The following is a 20,802-nucleotide window of genomic DNA, read 5'->3' as shown; positions in this document are numbered from 1 at the left end:
ACATTTCTGAAATACGCGTTTCTTGTACTTAAATCTTCGATGTTATGCGTGTCGCCTGTGATTCCATCTGGGATGTTATACGGTTCTCCTGTGATTCCAGTTGAGATGCCACTGTCGATGTTTGAGCAGATATTGCAGCCATAATCATGTTCAAGTCTGTGCTCGTAACTATCTGCGATGTTTCGTTTTTCTCTTAAATTTTTGTTGTTGTCCCGTCCCCATCAGGACGAAAGACATCATCGTCCACATTAATTCCTTCAGGCTCCATTGCCTCTCGTAGCCGTGCTTGAAGTTCGATCTTATTGCCGGTTGTATTCAATCCACGGTTCTCTAACTCCTTTTTCAGTTGCTGGATCCTTAATTCACGCCATATCCAAGTTGTATTCGAAATCTTCGGAATTTATTCAACAATTCCTCTTCTTACACCAATTGTAACGAATTTAGGGGAACTCCGCTTATTTTACACCTTCTACTAACGTTCGTATCACTAAATTGTTGAATAAATAAGTCCAATATTCAGTAATGCAAAATGGTCTTTATTAGATTACTTTTGGGAGTAGTACAATTATACTTCACTTTGCAACTGATAGCGTGTTTAAATCAAACTGATTCCTCACTACTCAGCTTTCGCTGCTTTTATACTCTCGGTTGCCTCGTTCACCCATTTCTCATAAGGTCTAGTAACTTCGCGAACGCCATGCCTGGTTACCAGCCATATACGTACATGTATATTTGTAGTCTCTCGCATAGCCATATGCGTGTGTATATGTGAGCACTTCTTCGGCTGATGGTATCTCTCTGCTACCTTGTATGTACATGTGTAAATGATGATTAATGTGTTTAAGTAGCTTGCTTTAATGTTATTGTGCCTTTATTTAATAACCTTAGTGATTTATCACTTAGTGATGTGAGTATCACTTAGAGATACTAATATTCGTCTAAATATGTACGTAATAAGAGTCAGGTTGATTAGTAGTTATAAATAACATTAGAAGTGCTGTAACTTTTTAGTTTATTGAATTAGTGAAATGGTTTAAAAGCAAAAATGTTATGGAGTTGAGAATACTTTCGTCTGATAAATCAAAAAAGGATACTTTAGGGGGGATAAAATCGAATTAGGTGATGTAATAATGTGAAAACTTTACAGCTTGAGAGGACATAAAAAAGCAAATATGCAGTTTTCCAAGATTAAAATAACGAGGTATCAATATCTGAAATCGGATGTCAAATAACCAAGTTACAATGAAACCCCAATTTTGGCAGTATTTCCAAGGACCAAAACAAATTTAAAAAATTTTTTGCGTAACCCTCTCAACATAAGCTGTAAATTTAGGGACGGACTTTTACAACTTTTTTTTGCAACCCGGTCTAATACCCACACAACTTGCACTTGCCGTAATATGAGAAAAATGGACAATAATAGAAAAGTACACTTTAATACCTAAGACCATTTTCATGGAAATAATAAAGTTCTAAATTAATAAAAATATTTTAAATTTAATGACACAATCTATACTCAACTCAAAGTGTACGAATAGGTTCACCGAGCTCGCTAATCATTGCAGACATCTTAATGCAATAGATGAATTGGTTTCTAAAATAAACAGCTATCTCCTCGATCTTTGCTAAACTGCCACAAACCAAGATATCCTAGCAAACAACTGCTTCATCTAGCCCCTCCTCCGCGGACGTTAAGGGAACATCTCCATAAGCAATATGACGAGATCCGGCACCTGCCAACACAGCCGTTTGATCCAGACAAGCGTTAGGAGGCCCTAAGAAAAATCCACACAGAATCGGTAAACGCTTTTGCCAGGACGCGTCCAGTGAACCCTGTTATTAATACTCAATATATGCTACTCTTGCAGAAGAAGAAAGCACATAACCAAGGGAGACACGTGTCATCCTGGCCCAACTTCGTTCTGGATACTGTAACAGGTTAAACTCTTACTTGTCCAGAAACAACCCCTTCATACGTAATGTATGTCCTACATGCGATGTGTCCCCACATGACAACAACCATCCTTTCAATTGTAACGTGGAACCTACGCCTCTAACACCAATTTCCCTATGGTCTACCCCTGTTGAAACTGCCAGTTTCCTTGTTCTTCCGTTAAAGGACTTTGATGACAATTTGTGAGTGGTCGAACCAATTAAATGGAGCGAAGCACATCAACAACATCGGCGCGGCGACGTCCGGTGCGTTACTATATTTTCTACTGTCTAGGCCGTTTGTTGTTCATGTCGAAAATTGGTCCGATATGGTCGAAAGCAGTATCAGCGGATGCGCATCACTGCCATTTATAAGAATCCCATTGCGAAATTTAGCTTTTTCTAACCGTTGGAAAGTTACAGGCGCTTTCAAAACCAGCTCAACTTACCACCAAATTTCGCATTACCGATTTAACCAAGTTATTAAAACAAAACATTTAAAGAAAAGTAATATAATAAATTTAAATACTCAGTTTTCTTAATTGTTCAGAAAATCAATAAAGAATAAATTTGAATAAATTTAAATAAAATGGCCCAAGTCGTACATGTTTTCAATTTTCCCCTATTAAAAGAGCAAGTTATGCAAAAGGTGTAGATTTTTTCATAAATTGTATAACCCGTTCGGTTGACATGGAAGGATCCATATGGATATAAAATACTAAATACGCATTTGGAAGTATTTTGCATTTATGTATATACTAGCCTTTACGTGCGGCTCCGTCCGAAAGGAGAAAATGAAATATATGGGCTATTCACGTTAGCCTGCTTACCAAGTTATCTGTTTAACAAAATTTTTCTGTCTAATGCATTTGATTTTTGAAATTGAGTAAAAAAAGAACTAAATGTGCTAATAACCTGATAGGATCCCCAAATGATCCCGAATTTATCCAGAAAAAGCCACGAAATTACTCCGACGATATCGCGGACGGATCCCGAAAACCATTCAGAAATGCCCCGGAAGGGTCTCCAAAAGTTCCCGGAATAGTCCCAAAAAACCCGAAATGACAACGACACGATTCTAGACTTATCCAGAGAACCACACAAATGAGTCCCAAAACTATCCCGAAAAAGTAACAAAAAATCTCGAAATGACTCCTACGGCATGACGGAAGGATCCCCAAATGGTCCCGAAATGACCCTGATGGATCCGGCAACCCATCAAGAAATGATGCCGGAAGGGTCCCCAAATGATCCCGAAATAATACAGAAATAGTCTTGAAATGACCCCTAAAGGGTCCGCAAATGATCCCGAAATTACCAAGCTGGGTTCCCGTACAGACCCCGAAAACTATCCAGAAATGATGCCGGAAAGGTCCTCAAATGATCCCCCTTATAGTCCCGAAATGACCCTGACGGGATCCGGCAAACCATCAAGAAATGATGCCGGAAGGGTCCCCAAATGATCCCGAAATAATACAGAGTCATGAAATGACCCCTAAAGGGTCCCCAAATGATCCCGAAATAGTCCCCAAATTACCCCGATGGGTTCCCGTACAGATCCCGAAAACTATCCAGAAATGATGCCGGAAAGGTCCTCAAATTATCCCCCTACTAGTCCCGAAATGACCCGACGGGATCCCGAAAACCATCTAGAAATGATGCCGGAAAATACCCCAAATGATACCGAAATAGTCCCCAAAAAGTCCGAAATGAGCCTATCGGGATCCCGGACAGATCCCGAAAACTATCCAGAAATGATACCGGAAAGGTCCCCAAATGATCCCCTAATAGTCCATAAATGACCCTGATGGGATCCCGAAATCCATCAAGAAATGATGCCGAAAGGGTCCCAAATGATCCCGTATTAGTCGCGAAAAGGTCCCGAAATGACCCCGACGGGATCCCGGAAGGAACCCCTAAACCATCTAGAAATGATGCCGGAAAGGTCCCCAAATGATACCATAATAGTCCCGAAATGGTCCTGACGGGATCCCGGACGGGTCCCGAAAACCATCTAGAAATAATGCCGGAAAATACCCAAAATGATCCCGAAATTACCCCGATGGGTTCCCGTACAGATCCCGAAAACTATCCAGAAATGATGCCGGAAATGTCCTCAAATGATCCCCTAATAGTCTCGAAATGACCCCGACGGGATCACGGACGGATCTCGAAAACCATCCAGAAATAATGGCGGAAGATACCCCAAATGATACCGAAATGGCCCCGACGGATCCCGAAAACCATCCAGAAATTATGCCGGAAAGGACCCAAAATGACCCCGAAAAAGTCCTGGAAACCATCAAGAATTTATCTCTCAAAGGTATGCAAATGATCTCGAAAATACCCCGACGGGATGCCGGACAAATCCCGAAACCCATCCAGAAGTGATGCCGGAAGGATCCCCAAATGATCGCGAAATAGTCCCGAAATGATCCCGGAATAGTCCTGCAAATGTCCCAAAATAACCCCAACGGGATCCCGAAACCCATCCAGAAATGATCCCGGAATGTTTCCAAAATGATCCCGAAATAGTAATAATGTAATGTATTTATTTATTACGGCTTTCCTAAGCCTAACTTAAATCTATTTTACATGTTTATAATTGTCTTCTGGACTATGCAATCTAGAATAGTTACATCTATGTCCTACCTTGGAGTACTATGGATGGGAGACTTCCAGATCATGCGAACAAAGCGTTGTGCTTGTGTAGTATGTAGGCATTTTACGCATGTTAGTAAAGCGCGAAGGCAACATCTGCACGGCGATGCACTGAGTTAATCGAGTGATGCGCTTCAGTATGTGCTTCGGCAGCCTTTTTTGTATGCGTACAAGAGCTTGGAAGTCTTGGCGCTACATAGCAATATAGAGTATAGTTTCGCTGCACTTCTATCGATGCTATGGAAGTCCGCCTGTCCAGCACTAAATTGGTAGTGTTCTGCAATAATTGTACAATTTTCCTGAAAAAGTCCCGAAATGACCCCGGCGGGATCCCGAAAACCATCCCGGAAGGGTCTCGATATGACCCTAACGGGATTACAAATAAGGTGAAGCTAACTATAAAACCATGTTAATAAGACAGCAGGCGCGTTGGAGCGAATGAAAAGTTACAAAGAAACATACAGGTAAAGCTAATAAAAGCGTGCTAATAAAAACAATTGAAGGAGGGCGGGTGGCGGGAGGAGACGGATAGCACCACCGATCGTTTTTCCAAAATTGTTTAGATCTCTATCTGTCTGAGCCAGATACCAAAAATTATTGATTTAGGAGAACATTTATATTGAGTTATAACAATTTATAGATTTTACACCAGAGTTGCTGGGAAAGGGGGAGAGGGGACGGAGGGTGTCACTGCTCATTTTGTAAGCCCTCAACTTATTTGACCTATTGAGTTGCAAAAGTAAAGGTAAAGTTATAATGTGTAAAATAAATAATAGTTTAAAAAAACTAAAAAAAACACGCTTTTATAACTAACCGAACTAAAAAAATAGAAAATAATTTTCAATTAAAAAGAGTTTATATAACAGTAGTAGAAGGTCAAACAATCATTTATAGTTAATCACCTCAAAATAAAATAATAATAAAATTTAAGTTATTAACAGAATAATTTAATTCAGATTAAAAAGCGTGGGGTGCATTTGACTACATTTCATATCTTTCCTCTCAGATAGTTGTCAATAGAATGATTGTAACATTCAATATCAAGCACCCCACGCTTTTTACTGTGAATTAAATTATTCGGTTAACTTAAATTTTATTATAAGTTTATTTTGAGGTGATTAACTATAAATGATTGTTTGACCTTCTACTACTGTTATATAAACTCTTTTTAATTGAAAATTATTTTCTATTTTTTAGTTCGGTTAGCTATAAAAGTGTGTTTTTTTCAGTTTTTTTTTTAACTATTATTTATTTTTAATTTTTTAGTTCAAGTAATTTTAAAAGTTTTAGTCGAGAGTGATGAAACCTCGAAACGCCAGCGGTCCATGGATGAATCCAACCCCACGGCACCGAAAAGGGCCAAGACGTAGGGAGGCTGGACGCGGTCTCTCGCCGAAATTGCCAAGGGTCGGCAGATTATTGGCATTATAGACGAGAGCAGCGAAGATGGCAGGATCCCGAAGCAACAGTGGAAGTGGATCGAGGCCGCTCTCGCTAAGGTGGCCGTTAAGGCTAAGAAAGACAACCCTGGTCCACAGCCTTCTTACACCGATGCAGGGTGATTCCAGGGCAATGTCAAGCTAATTGCCTGTGACGACGCCAGGTCGGTAAACCTCTATAGGGCCGCCGTCATGCTGATAGGGGTGGTATATCCGGGCGCGCGCCTCAAGGTAGTGGCGGCGCGTGATATCCCCTGACGACCAAGGGCTAGATCCTGGGTTCCAGTGACGCCAACGGACCCAGCTGACATCCTGGAGCTGCTCCAGGAGTACAACCCGGGTCTTCCGACCAAGAACTGGAAGGTGGTCAACGTGGAGAAATCTGAACGGGCCACAATGCAGATAGTCTTATTGCTCGACAGCGCTAGCGTCGAAGCGCTGAAAAAGCAGGACTTCAAAATAAGCTACGGCTTCAAAAATATAAGCCTTAAGATTTATAAGGCCGATGTCGAAGCCTTGGTAAAGATTCAGTCTCGCACGGCGGTGGTTGAACTCCCCCCCCCCCCCCCCCCCTTTGAGGACGAGATGGAGGTAGACGAAGGCGAGGAAGGTAGTGGCTACGCTTCGTCAGGCGCGGCTGGAAGCTTGGCTCTCAGGAGGTTGTACTCTGAGGGTCAGCTTCTTGGGGATGGCGACGCTCACGGAGGAGATCGCAAACATTTTATGATCAGGGTCCTCCAAATTAACCTGCATCATTGTAAAGCAGCATCAGCTGCACTCCTACTATACCTGTCATCAGGTGCGGTAGACATCGTACTAGTCCAGGAACCGTGGATCACTGGCAATAGGATCTGTAGTCTGCGGACGCCAGCGTATAAGCTCTATAGCGCTCAGGAAAAGGGTAAGCCTTGCACATGTATATTGGCTAAGTCTACTCTTAATGTTTTTCTTCTACCCAATTGTAGTGACGGGGATCTGACAGTGGTTAGCGTCGAGGTGCTAGGGAGGAGCTTGAAACTTGCTTCCTTCTACCTAGCACACGATCACCAAGGCTCACTACCACCGGATAATTTCAGGCAGTTCGTGAGAGCAGCAAATCCACGAAATTACCTTACCCTACTAGCAGGATATGCCAATGCCCACCATGCCCAGTGGGGCAGCAGTGAACAAATGACCGAGGTGAGTCTTTATTTAACCATCTTTCAGGCACTAATCTAAGTATATGTAATAGGGGAAATGACCCCACCTAATTTTTATGGCTCAGCTACAGTATACTGCCGAACTTCCTGGATAAAAGGGATGTTTATAGGTTGTCTTAGTCTCAATTACTTACCAGCATCGTGGAGAGAAGTCAACGTGGTCTTTATCCCCAAGGCAGGGAAAACCTCCCACTCTAAACCAAATGATTATAGGCCTATAAACTTATCTTCTTTTCTGCCAAAAGCACTCGAAAGACTTCTAGAGGACTACATCAGGAGGAGGCCATCGCTTCTTTCGCAAGCTCAACATGCCTACACTAACGGTAGGTCAACTGACACGGCCTTGCACTCACTGGTATCCGTTATCGAAAGGTCACTTGACCTCAAGGAATACACACTGGTGGCATTGCTAGATATAGCGGGTGCCTTCAACAACGTTCTCCCTGAGGCCATCACCTCGGCGCTGGCCGATCTGGGGGTTGACGCGTGCCTGGTGGAGTTTATATACAATCTGCTTACGCGTAGCAGATTAAAACTGAGCTAGGTAGATTCGTGATCCGCAGACCGGTCGGCAGAGGCACTCCGCTGGGCGGCGTTTTCTCTCCGCTACTTTGGGTGGTTACCGTCAACCAACTACTACGCCTCATGGAGGCAGAAGGTCACCAAGTGATCGCGTATGCAGATGACATCTGCGTCACCATGCGGCAGAAATTTCCGCAAACCCTTTGCAACCTAATGGAAGGGGCACTATCCAAAATTTCGCCTTAGGCCACAGCCACAGGTTTAGAAGTCAACCCGGATAAAACCGAGCTTGTCCTCTTCACGAGGAGGTACAAAGTACCAAATCTTACACCGCCAAGAATTGGGGGTACGTTCTTAGCGTTTAGCGATCAAGTCAAGTATTTGGGAGTCATTCTGAATAGGAAGCTATCATGGAGTGACCATATAGTGGAGCGATCCAAGAAGGCAACAGCAGAGCTGTTCACCTGCAAGAGGGCAATTGACACCTCCTGGGGATTCTCCCCTAAGGTGACCTACTGAATTTACACAGCCATTGTGCGCCCGATTCTTCTTTATGGTGCCTTGGTCTGGTGGCCTGCACTAGCTAAAAGTACCTATCTTAAAATGCTTCAAAAGGTGCAACGGAGTTCGGAGCTCTGCATTACCGGGGCTCTCGGCTCCACTCCAGATTCCGTTACGTACATACATGGATACATAGATGCATAGATAGATACAGGCCAAGCTAATAAAAGGGTGTTAAAAAGGGCTCCAGTATGCTCTTTCGTAGATGTGCCATGCATCCACTTCTATCATTAATAAAGGAATGCGTTTTTCGTATTATGTGCAAGGTTTCAAATCTATGGCCATTTGGGGTGGTCATACGTTCAATTGACCTTATGTCCGTTAACCTTATGTCACCCCACCATCACATTATTGCATTGTCATCGAGCCTTGATACGAGTGCAAAGTTTCAATCAAACTTATGGCCATTCAAAGTGGTAATAAGGCCAATTGACCTTATGTCACTACACCATCACATTAAAGCATTGTCATCGGTCCTTGATACGTATGCAAGGTTTCAAATTAATCAGACTTCTAGAAACCGGTGAAAATAAAGCTCAAAGATTCCGTTACATACATAGATAGATACAGGGCAAGATAATAAAAGCGTGTTAATTATTAAAAACTAATTTTTCGAAGGGGTTGTGGGACCCCCACCCCCGTTTCCATGTTCGAAAAAAAATTTCGCTAGTATACTATTGTATGTGTCCCAAATTTCATCAAAATCCGTGTAGCCGTTCTGGTGTGATTCAGTCAAAAAGACGAAAAAATATAATAATTAAATTATAACTGTTCCTTGGGGGCGGGGATCTCCCCCTTTTGAAAAATATATAGCTAGTAGATCCTTCTAGACTATTGGCTATATGTGTGCCAAATTTCATCCAAATCTGTACAGCCGTTCTTGCGTGATTGAGGCACAAAGGCAAACGTCTGGACATCCATACGTCCAAACTTTCCCATTTATAATATATATTAGATTAGATATATATTTTTTTTCTTAAAAGGGTTACCACAGATTAATCGCTTTTGGGATACAATTGCTCTACAGCTACTTCAAACTAGACCAGTTAGATTTGAATTAGCATTAGTAATCAATTAATTAGATGCCTATTTTAATGGCCAATGATTATTTCAATTGTTTTCCGAAAAAAAGGAATTACTAATTGATTACCATTAGAAAAAAAAATCATGATTTTTTCGTTTTTTTTTTTTTTAATTTTTTTCCGCTTTGTTGAAAGAAAAATTCTCGTTTGTTGCATGCTCGGGATAATTTCTACATACAAGTACATTTTAGGATGCAATAGTAAATCGTAAGCGCTTTTCGAGGCGAATATACATATACATGACACATATTAGGCGAATGGTATATGAGCGTAAATCTAAACATATTCTCCGGTAAGTATATATGTACACATATGCATACTTTACTACACTCATTATATAAAATAATGTGGGATCGAAAACGGCGTTTTGTCTAATTGCCCAGACAATATGTAACAAGATAATGGATTCATAGGTTGACGTCCAAAAGCTTTCATTTAGCAACGATCCTTTATGGTTTCACCCTTAAGTCTAGCCAATTTTGTTATATCCAAATAAATATATCCACTATTTTGATTACGTTATGGCTATGCACTGTTTTGTACATACAAGTACATTGGTGGATGTAACGGTATATCTTGAGTGCTTATCTAGGCATATGGGTACATACATACCCACCTACAAATAATCGTGTATATAAATGTCTCCGGCAAATATCTTGCGGGGGAGTGCGCATTGTTTTACGCGACAAAACAATATGCTCAAACAATATCTATGAGTAAATCTGCTTAGGTTGATAGCTTCACGTCCAACTGGAGCAATACTCTAAATTGTCATTCATCATCCATGTACATTAGGTTGAAACCTTTTTTTTAATTCCTTATGTTTACGTCTAGGATATTTCCTGTAAAATTTTATGTTTTGCAAAGTGAGCCATATTTTTAGTACTAACAATGGAAATTCCAACACATTTGTTTGCCTATCATACATTATTTTTACGACATGGTTGGATATTTTCCAAGAATATCTAATCTAATATATATTATAAATGGCAAAGTTTGTATGTTTGTCTTTGTGCCTCAATCACGCAAGAACGGCTGTACAGATTTGGATGAAATTTGGCACACATATAGCCAATAGTCTAGAAGGATATACTAGCTATATATTTTTCAAAAGGGGGGAGATCCCCGCCCCCAAGGAACAGTTATAATTTAATTATTATATTTTTTCGTCTTTGTGACTGAATCACGCCAGAACGGCTACATGGATTTTGATGAAATTTGGGACACAGACAATAGTATACTAGCGAAATTTTTTTTTCGAACATGGTGGGGGTCCCACGACCCCTTCGAAAAATTAGTTTTTAATAATTAACACGCTTTTATTAGCTTGCCCTGTATCTATCTATGTATGTAACGGAATCTTTGAGCTTAATTTTCACCGGTTTATAGAAGTCTGATTAATTTGAAACTTTGCATACGTATCAAGGACCGATGACAATGCTTTAATGTGATGGTGTGGTGACATAAGGTCAATTGGCCTTATTACCACTTTGAATGGCCATAAGTTTGATTAACACCCTTTTATTAGCTTGGCCTGTATCTATCTATGCATCTATGTATCCATGTATGTACGTAACGGAATCTGGAGTGGAGCCGAGAGCCCCGGTAATGCAGAGCTCCGAACTCCGTTGCTACTTTTGAAGCATTTTAAGATAGGTACTTTTAGCTAGTGCAGGTCACCCGACCAAGGTACCATAAAGAAGAATCGGGCGCACAATGGCTGTGTAAATTCAGTAGGTCACCTTAGGGGAGAATTCCCAGGAGGTGCCAATTGTCCTCTTGCAGGTGAACAGATCTGCTGCTGCCTTCTTGGATCGCTCCACTATATGGTCACTCCATAATAGCTTCCTATCCAGAATGACTCCCAAATACTTGAGTTGATCGCTAAACGCTAAAAACGTACCCCCAATTCTTGGCGGTGTAAGATTTGGTACTTTGTATCTCCTAGTGAATAGGACAAGCTCGGTTTTATCCGGGTTGACTTCTAAACCTGTGGCTGTGGCCCAGGGAGAAATTTTGGATAGTGCCCCTTCCATTAGGTTGCAAAGTGTTTGCGGAAATTTCCATGTCATCTGCATACGCGATCACTTGGTGACCTTCTGCCTCCATGAGGCGTAGTAGTTGGTTGACGGTAACCACCCAAAGTAGCGGAGAGAACGCCGCCCTGCGAAGTGCCTCTGCTGACCGGTCTGCGGATCACGCATCTACCTAGCTCAGTTTTAATCTGCCTACGCGTAAGCAGATTGTATATAAACTCCACCAGGCACGCGTCAACCCCCAGATCGGCCAGCGCCGAGGTGATGGCGTCAGGGAGAACGTTGTTGAAGGCACCCGCTATTTAATCTGAATTAAATTATTCTGTTAATAACTTAAATTTTATTATAATTTTATTTTGAGGTGATTTACTATAAATGATTGTTTGACCTTCTACTACTGTTATATAAACTCTTTTTAATTGAAAATTATTTTCTATTTTTTAGTTCGGTTAGTTATAAAAGCGTGTTTTTTTAGTTTTTTTAAACTATTATTTATTTTACACATTATAACTTTACCTTTACTTTTGCAACTCAATAGGTCAAATAAGTTGAGGGCTTACAAAATGAGCAGTGACACCCTCCGTCCCCTCTCCCCCTTTCCCAGCAACTCTGGTGTAAAATCTATAAATTGTTATAACTCAATATAAATGTTCTCCTAAATCAATAATTTTTGGTATCTGGCTCAGACAGATAGAGATCTAAACAATTTTGGGAAAACGATCGGTGGTGCTCTCCGTCTCCTCCCGCCATCCGCCCTCCTTCAATTGTTTTTATTAGCACGCTTTTATTAGCTTTACCTGTATGTTTCTTTGTAACTTTTCATTCGCTCCAACGCGCCTGCTGTCTTATTAACATGGTTTTATAGTTAGCTTCACCTTATTTGTAATCCCGTTAGGGTCATATCGAGACCCTTCCGGGATGGTTTTCGGGATCCCGCCGGGGTCATTTCGGGACTTTTTCAGGACTATTTCGGGATCATTTTGGAAACCTTCCGGGATCATTTCTGGATGGGTTTCGGGATCCCGTCGGGCTTATTTTGGGACATTTGCAGGACTATACCGGGATCATTTCGGGACTATTTCGCGTTCATTTGGGGTCCCTTCCGGGATCATTTCTGGATGGGTTTCGGGATTCGTCCGGCATCCCGTCGGGGTATTTTCGGGATCATTTGCGGGGTCATTTGCGTACCTTTGAGAGATAAATTCCTTATGGTTTCCGGGACTTTTTCGGGGTCATTTTGGGTCCTTTCCGGCATCATTTCTGGATGGTTTTCGGGATCCGTCGGGGCCATTTCGGTATCATTTGGGGTATCTTCCGGCATTATTTCTGTATGTTTTCGAGATCCGTCCGTGATCCTGTCGGGGTTATTTCGAGACTATTAGGGGATCATTTGAGGACATTTCCGGCATCATTTCTGGATAGTTTTCGAGATCTGTACGGGAACCCATCGGGGTAATTTCGGGATCATTTTGGGTATTTTCCGGCATTATTTCTAGATGGTTTTCGGGACCCGTCCGGGATCCCGTCAGGGCCATTTCGGGACTATTATGGGATCATTTGGGGACCTTTCCGCCATCATTAGGGGATCATTTGGGGACCTTTCCGGTATCATTTCTGGATAGTTTTTGGGATCTGTCCGGGATCCTGATGGGCTCATTTCGGACTTTTTGGGGACTATTTCTGGATCATTTGGGGTATTTTCCGGCATCATTTCTAGATGGTTTTCGGGATCCCGTCAGGGTCATTTCGGGACTATTAGGGGGATAATTTGAGGACCTTTCCGGCATCATTTCTGGATAGTTTTCGGGATCTGTACGGGAACCCAGCGGGGTAATTTCGGGACTATTTCGGGATCATTTGCGGACCCTTTAGGGGTCATTTCATGACTTTCTGTATTATTTCGAGATCATTTGGGGACCCTTCCGGCATCATTTCTTGATGGTTTACCGGATCCATCCTGGACGAATCCCGTCAGGGTCATTTCGGGACTATAAGGGGGATCATTTGAGGACCTTTCCGGCATCATTTCTGGATAATTTTCGGGGTCTGTACGGGAACCCAGCGGGGTAATTTCGGGACTTTTTCGGGACTATTTCGGGATCATTTGCGGACCCTTAAGGGGTCATTTCATGACTTTCTGTATTATTTCGAGATCATTTGGGGACCATTCCGGCATCATTTCTTGATGGGCTTCCGGATCCATCAACGTCATTTCGGGACCATTTTGGGATCATTTGGGGATCCTTCCGTCATGCCGTAGGAGTCATTTCGAGATTGTTTGTTACTTTTTTGGGATAGTTTTGGGACTCTTCCGGGATCGTTTCCGGATCCGTGCGGGATCCCATCGGGGTCATTTGTGTGGTTCTCTGGATAAGTCTAGAATCGTGTCGTTGTCATTTCTGGTTTTTTGGGACTATTCCAGGAACTTTTGGAGAGCCTTCCGGGGCATTTCTGAATGGTTTTCGAGATCCGTCCGAGATATCGTCGGGGTAATTTCGTGGCTTTTTCTGGATAAATTCGGGATCATTTGGGGATCCTATCAGGTTATTAGCACATTTAATCTTTTTTTACTCAATTACAAAAATCAAATGCATTAGACAGAAACATTTTGTTAAACAGATAACTTGATAAGCACGCTAACGTGAATAGCCCATATATTTCATTTTCTCCTTGCGGACGGAGCCGCGGGTAAAGGCTAGTATATTATACATTGTAAAAGTCTACAACAGCGGCCGACTGCTAATACCTGTCCCAAAAGACTTGGCTTGAACTCAGTATTTATAATGCAAAGGAGGAAAACAAAAATGTTTAGTCGTTCAAAAGAAATTAATGAAAAACAAAAATGCTTATTTATGCTAACGCTCTCTAAAAGTGTGGGACGAAGAACACTCACACAGTCACGATGATATGAAACCAATATTACTAAAATAAAGCTAACAGCGTGATAAACTTTGATTACAAAACAATCAGTGCATAGCCCTTAAACAAATCTAAGGCGCGATAACATCCGAAGAGATTTTAGGCCGAGCTTCTCTTCCAATATGCGTCGTGTTCCTTTTAGTTTTGCCTATAAACGTGGGTGATGCTTCGTCATATAGTTGTAAACAAACTTTGGGGAAAGCAGTACGAAAGGTAGAAAAGATGTTGCCAATGGACATAAATAGGAAAGTGGAAGTACTTGAAGATCTTTACATGAAGTATGTAAAAAAGGCCAATAATGAACAGGAAACACACATGGGTTCGGTTGAAAGTTTTAACTTAATTAAACATTTTTACTTGCGAGAGGGAGTTAGTGTGCAAGCTCCAGGCTGTAAAGATACGGTAATCTATAATGGGAAAATCGTCGCCAAGCGCTTTATGCTTTTGACCGTGTCTGAAGCATATGAACTGATAGAAGCGAGGTTACTTCGGGATATGTGGGTAAATCACTTTTCAATCAGTACCGACCCAGCTATGTAAAATTAATAGATAAATCTCCACAAAATATGTGTGTCTGTAAGTACCACGCAAACTTTGCTTTTTTATTGGAAGCATATGCAAAAGTCACATCATCATTCCCAAAAACGTCTGAAACATTTTTGAAATCCTCTTGTTGTAATGTGTTGGATGAAAATTGTATGACCAATGACTGCGAAAACATCGTGCGAGATGTAGAGCAAGATTTAGTTCCCGTGTGTTTTCGTACCAACATTGATAAAAATGTTAAGTGGAAACATTGAAGGAAGGTTGATAACCATTTAACGTTAAGCTACACAACTGCTGCATTGGCTGATCTGATTCAAGAAATAGAAGCTCAACTGCCGGTTTTTAAGGTGCATAGCTTTGTTGAGCAATGCCAGCAACGATATTTCAATGAAAAAAAGAAAACATTACGGCTTCTGAATTGATTTCGCAGAAAACTACAGGTTAATTAATCAGAATGAGATTCAAGATGCTCACTTTTCCTATCATCAGGTTACCATTTTCATATGTGTTGCCTGGCTTTTTGGAGAAACAAAGTCATTTTCTATTATTAGCGACAAGTTGAGCCATAATAAGTTTGATGTTTGTTGTTTCATTACAAAAATTGTGGTTCAAATACTAAGTCAATATAAAGGTATTACCAGCGTATTTGTATTCTCTGATGGGAGCAGTACGCAGTTTTAAAATAAGTTTATTTTGTATATTTAGCTTAGGTTACGAATTTTCAAAGAATATAAGAACTGGCTTGATTCGCAGACTTTCGCATACTTTATGTATGTGCGCAATATAATCACTTCCGTTTTTGGCGCGTACGTTATCACCTCATTTTGAACGGATATTTTTGACACCAAAGCTTTCAGGCCGCCCATTTTTTCCAAACATACTTATTTTTAATTGCAACGTAACTGTATTTTTATTTTTCCGAAAACTCGTTTAATGTGAGATTTATATTACTCAAAAAGCGTATCAACGTTGTTGTTGTTGTTGTAGCTGTGCTTCGCCCCACCTAATAGTTGCGCCCGATCACAAATTGTCATCAATATCCTCTAACGGGAGTCCAAGGAAACTTGCTGTTTCAACAGGGGTGGACCATAATGAAAGGGGTGTTAGAGGCGTTGGTTCCACATTACAATTAAAGACATGGTTGGTGTCATGTTGGGACACATTGCAAGCGGGGCATACATTTTGTATGTCGGGGTTGATTCTGGATAGGTAAGAGTTTAACCTGTTACAGTATCCAGAACGAAGTTCAGCCATAGCGACTCGCGTTTCCCTGGGGAGTATGCGTTCCTCTTCCGCAAGTTTTGGGTACTGTTCTTTGAGTACTGGATTCACCGGGCAATTCCTGGCATAAAGGTCCGACGCCTGTTTGTGAAGTTCACCAAGGACCTGCTTGTGTTTTTTTGCTTCATACGGCTGAGTTCTCAGGTGCCGTATTTCCTCAAAATGCTTACAGAAATGACTCCTTAGGTCCCTAGGCGGTGCTGGCTCATCAATAAGATGTCCAGGTTTCTGGGTATTCAACAGAACTGTTTGGTTAGCATCTCATTTCTCACCCTGATGGGAAGTATTCTCGCCTCCTTATGTAGATGGTCTTCTGGGGACATAAGAAGACAGCCCGTGGTGATTCTGAGAGCAGTATTTTGGCAGGCCTGTAGCTTTTTCCAGTGGGTAATTTTTAGGCTTGGCGACCATATAGGGGACACGTAGCATGCAATCGGGTGGCCAATTGCTTTGTATGTGGTAATGAGCGTTTCTTTGTCTTTTCCCCCAAGTACTATCAGCAAAGGATTTGAGGATATTATTACGGCTCTGGATTTTCGGTACAATTGCGGCTGCATGCTCACCAAAATGTAGATCCTGATCAAACGTCACACCCAAGATTTTGGGGTGTAGGACAGTCGGTAGCGTAGTGCCATCGACGTGGATGTTCAAAATGGTCGACATTTGAGACGTCCATGTTGTATATAAGGTCGCGGAGGATTTGGTCGGTGATAATGTCAGGTTTCGCGAGACGAAAAAACTGGAGAGATCAGGGAGGTAGCCGTTTATTCTGTTGCAAAGCTCATCGATCTGTGGGGCCTGGGCCTGTGGCCATTATTGTGCAGTCATTGGCGTAGGAAACGAAAGTAACTCCGTCTGGGGGCGAAGGTAGCTTAGATATGTAGAAATTAAACAAAAGTGGGGATAGGACACCACCCCGTGGCACCCCCTGTTTAATTCTTCTTGGTTTTGATGTTTCATTTCTAAATTGCACCGATGCCTGCCGACCACCCAGATAATTTGCGGTCCACCTTTTAAGACTTGGTGGAAGGGTAGACCCTTCCAGGTCTTGCAGTAACGTGCCATGGTTGACCGTATCAAAAGCTTTTGATATGTCTAGCGCAACGAGTACTATTGTATGGTGGGGGTTTTGATTTAAACCGCAATTTATCAGGGTGCTGATGGCATTGAGCGCGGTGGTGGTGCTATGGAGTTTTCTGAAGCCATGCTGATGACAGGCTAGCTGCAAATTTGCTTTGAAGTAGGGGAGTAAAATGGCTTCAAGAGTCTTCGCTACTGGCGATAGGAGAGATATCGGGCGATATGACACTCCTATGTTAGCTGGTTTCCCAGGAATTAGTAGCGGGACCAGCTTGGCCACTTTCCATTTTTCGGGTATGAAAAAGGTGGAAAGAGACAGGTTGAAGACATGTGCTAAATATTTGAAACCCTCTTTCCCTAGGCTTTTAAGCATCGGCATGGCTATGCCGTCTGGGCCCACTGCTTTGGATGGTTTAGCATGACCGATGGCATCCTCAACCTCTTTGGCGGTGGTGGTAATTGGTGACGCGCTGAATTTATGTTTATGTGCGTGTCTGTTGGCCCTCCGTCTATCTTTGTCGACCGTAGAATGCATTATATATTGTCGGCAGAAAGCGATCGCGCATTTTTTTGCATCCGACAGCACTTTATCGCCAAAGGCGATGGAAACTTTGTCATTATGCCTAGACGGAATCGATAGGGACTTTACGGTGGACCAAAGTTTACCTAAACCGGCAGAGAGGTTACAACCGCTTAGGTGTTCCTCCCATTTCGCCCGCTTGTGTTCATCCACAAGCAATCTGATGCGTTGGTTTATATCCCTTATTTGGGGGTCGCCGGGATGGAGCTGTCTTATGAGATCACGTTCTCTCGCTAAATTTGCGACCTCCGCCGGAAAGTGAGGCCGAATTTCGGGAATTCTACCGGCGGGAATGAAACGAGCCGAGGCGGATTCAATGACCTTGCGGAAAGCACGCTCACTTGGCGAGCATCAGTCGGGATAGGGAGGGCAGCAAAGCGGTTGTCTGTAAAGGATTTGTATTCATCCCACTTTTCTTTTTCAAAGTTTATGAAAGTGCGTTTTTCTGTGACGATGAAGTCGGCGGTACGCTCGAGCGAAATAAGTATAGGCAGGTGGTGGGATGCCAATGTTACCATCGGCTGCCAGTTGACGCAGTTTACGAGTCCTGCGCTCACGATTGATATATCCGGCGAACTGTGACAGCTTCCTACAATACGTGTGGAGCGTCTCCGTTTATTGTGCAGAGCGTTGTTTCTTCTTTTTGATCCGCCAACATCTCATCCCTACTGTCTGCCCGCAAGTTTGAATGCCATTGATCGTGATGGGCATTGAAATCGCCTAAGATAATGCGATTGTTGCCAGTGAGTAAGGCGCTGAAATTAGGGCGTGTCCACTGGGGCAACAGGTGGCAGAAGGGATGTAGATGTTGATGATTTCTAGGTTTGCATCGCATGACCGGACAGAATAGCCTTGACGTTCTAAGACATCGTCCCTGCGGTCGATGTAGGGTTCAAATATATGATATTGCACAGAGTGGTGTATGATAAACGCGAGGTCGCCTCCATTTCCGCTCTGCTTTTGTTGTAGCAATGCTTCGCCCCACCTAATAGCTGCGACCGATCACAAACTGTCATCAATATCCTCTAACGGGAGTCCAAGGAAACTTGCTGTTTCGACAGGGGTGGACCATAAAGAAAGGGGTGTTAGAGGCGTTGGTTCCACATAACAATTAAAGAGATGGTTGGTGTCATGTGGGGACACATTGCAAGCGTGGCATACATTTTGTATGTCGGGGTTGGTTCTGGATATGTAAGAGTTTAACCTGTTACAGTATCCAGAACGAAGTTCAGCCAGAGTGACTCGCGTTTCCCTGGGGAGTATGCGTTCCTCTTCCGCAAGTTTTGGCCACTGTTCCCTGAGTACTGGATTCACCAGGAAATTCCCGGCATAAAGGTCCGACGCCTGTTTGTGGAGTTCACCAAGGACCTGTCTGTGTTTTTTTGCTTCATACGGCTGAGTTCTCAGGTGCCGTATTTCCTCAAAATGCTTACGGAAATGACTCCTTAGGTCCCTAGGCGGTGCTGGCTCATCAATAAGATGAAGTATTTTGGCAGGCCTGTAGCTTCTTCCAGTGGGTAGTTTTTAGGCTTGGCGACCATATAGGGGACGCGTGGCACGCAAACGGCTGGCCAATTGCTTTGTATGTGGTAATGAGCGTTTCTTTGTCTTTTCCCCAAGTACTGCCAGCAACGGATTTGAGGATTTTATAACGGCTCTGGATTTTCGGAACAATTGCGGCTGCGTGCTCACCAAAATGTAGATCCTGATCAAAAGTCACACCCAAGATTTTGGGGTGTAGGACAGTCGGTAGCGTAGTGCCATCGACGTGGATGTTCAAAATGGTCGACATTTGTGAATAAGGTCGCGGATGATTTAGTCGGTGATAATGCCAGGTTTCGCGAGGTGAGAAAACTGGAGAGATCAGGGAGGCAGCTGTTTATTCTGTTGCAAAGCTCATCGATCTGTGGGCCCGGGCCTGTGGTCATTATTGTGCAGTCATCGGCGTAAGAAAGGATAGTAAATCCTTCCGGTGGCGAAGGTAGTTTTGATATGTAAAAATTAAACAACAGTGGGGATAGGACACCACCCTGTGGCACCCCTTGTTTAATTCTTCTTGGCTTTGATGTTTCGTTTTAGGCGTAGACTACGGGACGTCCTAGGGCGTGAACAGTAAGGAGCCACAAAAGATTTATACGAGACACACTGACAAGAGTATGACCATCCTAAAAAGATTCTTTTCCGGCAGATGCAGCAAAACCATTTCTCAGGACCGGGGTCAGGACACGGACGCGGATTGTGTTCGACACCTTCCCGGAGCAAGAGAATATGGAGCAGTCCCGCTGCAAGGAGGATGACAATTTGTGGGAAGGACGCAACAAATTAAACAGGGTTACACTGAAATGGCAGTGCTTGGTCGGGAAAAATCCCGAGTCGCTCCGGTGCATAGAAGCGACGGCCTTGGGAAGCGTATCAACGTCTGCATGGAAACACCCATATGCATAAGTACGATCAACTGAACCTTAATTAGGTTGCGCTACGCCTCACGTTTTTAGAAATTTCACGCGCCCAGCGCTTTTATTTACTTTTCTGATCAACGCCCTAGACTGATGAGGAGTGTGATGACTAGTATCTAGGACCTACCTAACTATTTTCTATCTTTTAGTATTATTATTACTTACTTAACGTAAGTAAATTTGTCTCTGGGTGTTTATGAAAAATATTCTCTTGTAGGACGTTTTCGAACTGACAGACGAGACAGGATCATGTTCCACTCAGCGATCAATTTAAGATTGGATTTCAGCAGTTGAGTATCTATCTTTTACGTAGAACAGAGATCAGAGAGATAAAGGAAATGTCAAATTTTCTACACACTGCATTTGCACGCAAAACAAAGAACATTAAATGTTTACTTGGTTTTAGACCCAGTACTTTATTTTTATAATGAATTATGAAATCGGACCTTTTTGGTGCAAAAGTTGATAAAAATAAACATAAGATTTAAACTTATAAAAATATAGCACA

General features: G+C 42.5%; 1 protein-coding gene across 2 annotated transcripts in view; it reads right to left on the bottom strand.

Annotated features, from left to right (window-relative positions):
- LOC137236976 (uncharacterized) overlaps positions 1-20,802 on the bottom strand; it is a 225,855-nt gene that overhangs the window by 91,694 nt on the left and 113,359 nt on the right. The window lies entirely within an intron of this gene.

This window comes from Eurosta solidaginis, chromosome 1, assembly GCF_040869045.1.
Source record: "Eurosta solidaginis isolate ZX-2024a chromosome 1, ASM4086904v1, whole genome shotgun sequence".
Classification (NCBI taxonomy): Eukaryota; Metazoa; Arthropoda; class Insecta; order Diptera; family Tephritidae; genus Eurosta; species Eurosta solidaginis.
The sequence above is the reverse complement of the archived record's forward strand: the minus strand, read 5'-3'. Positions and strand labels throughout refer to the sequence as shown.